Consider the following 3,975-nt stretch of genomic DNA (forward strand, 5'->3'; position numbering starts at 1 on the left):
TTTTTATAGTTGAGGACAAGCAGTAACGTAGAAGGGATCTCCTTATTTAATAGGTGCGTATTGTGGAGGGATTTGGATCCTAAACGTGGGAGAATCACCTGAGATCTTTAGCAAGGATCTCGGGATTCCAAGCGTGTTGTAGATATCCTCCGAGTTCTTGGGAGAAGATCTCGGGCGGATCTCTGATTATTCGAAATAAACGGAGGTGTGCAGTAGGAGGCCAAGGTGGTTTTGGCCAAACTGACCTAGGGATAGTATGTTGATCTGGATCCAACATGATCCTTTCGTCGAGTACTTGGGCGTCCTTCGACGCTGTGTAGGTCGACCTGTTTCCCGACTTGCTAGCGTAAGGCCGAGCTTGAGTCCAGTTGCTGCTCGGTCTAGGGCCGTGTGGGTAAATTTCCCATTTAGGTTCGTTGTTGTCCGACCTGGGAAAATACATGAGGGTCTGTCCTGACCTCTGTTTATTGGTAAACCTATTTTTCCCATAACAATAAGCCCCCCTACTTTCGAGCTCGCACAACATGTGTTGAGGGTCAAATATTACATATATCCCTAATTTATTACTTGGATTTATGAACATGATAATGCTTAATGTTCTATTTTAATCATGTTTTTGTTGCAAGGTGAATTTAAGAGCTTGGATTGAAAAGGATGCTAAAAGCATGGATTTAGTGCTTAAGAATCACTAAGGCAAAGGAGGGACCCTAGGGACCAAAAATGGAGAATTCTCATGCCCAAGATCCAAGGAAACTAAGTACAAAGGATGGATCAAAGATTGGCAAGAGCACAAGTAAAACAGAAGAAAAATAGCCAATTTCGGTGCTACCTAAGCCAACTTCGATAGCTACTTAAATTGCACAAAATAGTCCAGCAAGAAAACAGCATAATTCAGTGCTACCTAAGCTTGATTCGGTGCCACTGAAGCTAATTTTGGTAACTACCTAAGCAATTTCAGTACCTACATAAGCACTCTGCACATACAATTTTAGGTGTGATAAAATTCAGATACAACTTCAGTGCTACTAAAATCGCGTAGAGTTGTTGCACAGGGCCGACACAGATTGCGTAAATTGAGGCCTTTCGCAAGCGATTTTTGAAAATTTCAAGTCGATGAGTAAGATGGGGATGCACAACAATGAATAGCAGTCCCTAAGACATTCCTAGGCATGATCTAGGGTTTGAGGAGTGGAGAAAAAGCATGGAGAGCCGCCGCCAAGAGTCTTTTTTCCTCTTCCTTAGTTATTTTTATACTTTTCTTAAGGGATTTTAGTTCAATCATGTCTATGGTTGGCTAAACCTCTTAGTTAGGGCTAAATGGTGAAGCTTGTAGCATGATTGGGATATTTACTTCAATTCATGTTTATGTTTGAACTTCATTGAATTCTAGTTGATTCTAAGGAATATTTTCAGTTTTTAGTGGTTTGTTGTGACTCAAATTACAATAAGTCTGCAATAGCTTTAAATATCTTTTTTTCTATTTGAGATTGTGGATTTGGTAAATTTCGTTGTTTTCCATTATCTCCTGGGCATGGTTGGGAGATGGAATCTCTTCAAATTCACCACAATTCTCCTATATTGAGGCTAGATCAATGAGAAGTTCAGAGATTTGACCATCTCTTCTTCCAATTAGAGAGGATAGAACTTTGATTTTAGTTAGATCTCTTTAATTAAGGAAGGTAGCATCTCAATTGCTACAAGGGGATCCTTGGCACCCTAGTTCCCACCTTTAAATTTACAAGTTTTAATTACTTAAATCACAATTACTCTCTTCAATTATTCAGATTTAGTTTTAGCTCTTCATCTAGTTCTAATTCAAGTTAAATTCAAAAGATACATATAAGTTAGTCCCTATGGATTCGAGCTCGGTCTCACCAAGATTATTACTACATCGCGACCCTACACTTGGTGTTGTGAACAAGTTTTTGGGGTCGTTGCTGGGGAGTAACGGTTGCGTTTTTCTGAGATTGACTAGTTTTAAAATTAAGTTAAGATTAGGATTTGTTTACTTTCTATTTTTTAGGTTAGAGTTTTTATGAATTATTTTTAGAAACTAACTTACTTTCTAATTTTAAGGTTAGAACTTCCTAATTTTTTTTTAGAAACTTTCTTTTTTTTGTTTTTAGAAACTAGGTTGTTTTTTTTAAAGAAACTTTCCTTTTTAGTTTTAGAAACTAACTCATCTTCCTATTTTTAGAAACTTTCTTATTTCTTTTTAGAAACTAATTCACTTTCCCTTTTCTTTTGCAGGATCATAACATAAAAACTGCTAATTTGGTAACTTCTTTCTATTCGTAGATTTCTATTTCCCTTTTTCTTTTTAGGTTTAGGTTAGATTCTGAAATTGAGGGCTGTGAGTGTTTCATGCCCAAGTGAGTCCGTGATAACACTCGATGTCTCTTGAATGAAGGAGGATTGGTTGAGGGGTTATCTATCCATCACAAGATTAAGATCCACTGAGTTAACTGAAGTTATGGCTACCAATCAACCTCCAAATCCACCCCAACCTAAGGTGGAGGAAATCTAAGATGAAAACGAGGTGCATCGAGCACCCCTGCCTCATACTTTAGGAGACTATTTACAACCGGTGGGGGTGAGCACCGCTTCCTATATGGTCTTTCCAGAAAATATAGGAAACATGGATATCAAGCCAGGATGATCCGACTCCTTCCAAAGTTCCTTGGACTAGAATTTGAAAGTTGATATCTACACTTGAAAGAGTTTGACGAGATTATAGCGACTTTATATTTTCCTAACATGTCTGAGGACATGGTCAGGCTAAAACTCTTTCCTTTCTCCTTGAAAGAAAAAGCTAAGATGTGGTTGCACTCACTACGTCCGCGATCTATTGGCACATGGAATGACATGATAAGGGAGTTCATAAAGAAATTTTTTCTACATCATAAGACGAACACCATCAGGAAGTTGATCATGAACTTTGCCCAAAAAGAAGATGAAACATTCTTCTAATGTTGAGAGTGGTTCAAGGATCTTGTCAGTTCATGCCCACAACATAGTTTTGAAACGTGGCGCATAACAAATTTCTTCCATAAAGGACTAATATCTTCCATGCGCCAATTCGTTGAGACTGTGTAATAGGGAATTTATGAATAAAAATGCCGATGATGTGTGGGACTACTTTGATAAACTTGTTGAAATCGCACAATCATGGGATATCTCCCCAAAACCTAGCACCACATCTAAGTTTACTCAATTAAAGGAGAAGGGTGGGATATACTTGTCGAAAGAAGATGATGATATAAAAGCTAAAGTGGCCAATCTCACAAGGAAATTCAAAGCCATGAAACTTAAGAAGGATAAGGATAAGGAAGTTATCTAAGGTATTTTTGCTTGCAACATTCATATAATTGAAAATTGTCCAACAATACCTACTTTTCAAGAAATACTGAATGATCAGTTAAATGTCATAAACAACTACCAGAGGCCTTTCAGAGGAACCTCTTCAAATACCTACAACTCTAACTGGAGAAATCATCCAAATTTCAATTGGAGGAATGAATAATCTACTACACCTCAAGGGATCCTTAACCAATTCTTGGATCAAAGTAAACCTTAAGAGGACCCGATTCTAAAACACATTCAAGACCAAGAGCTACTCAATCAAAATAATGCACAAGCATTCCAGGATATCAGATCAGCATTAGGAACGCCTGTGTCATCTATTCAAAGGATAGAATCATACTTCACAGTTGGGGAGAGATGGGTGCTTCTAGCCCAATCTATCCCAAATCCTAAACTGCAATACGGAGTTAATGAACCAAGCTCTTCAAATCCAATGGAGCAAACTAAGTCTATCACCACTCTTAGGAGTGCGAAGATAATTGATAAATCTATTCTGGTAAGGGCTAAGAAGCTTAAGGGCCTAGAAGTAGATGAGACTGATAGACCTAGCGATGCTGCACATGAGGTAGAACTAGAACTTCAAAGAAAACTAGTTGCACCATTCCGCCAACG

General features: G+C 38.1%; 1 non-coding gene across 1 annotated transcript; it reads right to left on the reverse strand.

Moving 5' to 3' along the window:
- Positions 1–2,913: 2,913 nt before the first annotated feature.
- On the reverse strand, positions 2,914–3,020 carry LOC131224517 (small nucleolar RNA R71). The gene has a single exon (XR_009160995.1). It is a non-coding gene; the product is annotated as a small nucleolar RNA R71 (small nucleolar RNA).
- Positions 3,021–3,975: the final 955 nt, after the last annotated feature.

The sequence above is a fragment of the Magnolia sinica genome, chromosome 13 (assembly GCF_029962835.1).
Source record: "Magnolia sinica isolate HGM2019 chromosome 13, MsV1, whole genome shotgun sequence".
Classification (NCBI taxonomy): domain Eukaryota; kingdom Viridiplantae; phylum Streptophyta; class Magnoliopsida; order Magnoliales; family Magnoliaceae; genus Magnolia; species Magnolia sinica.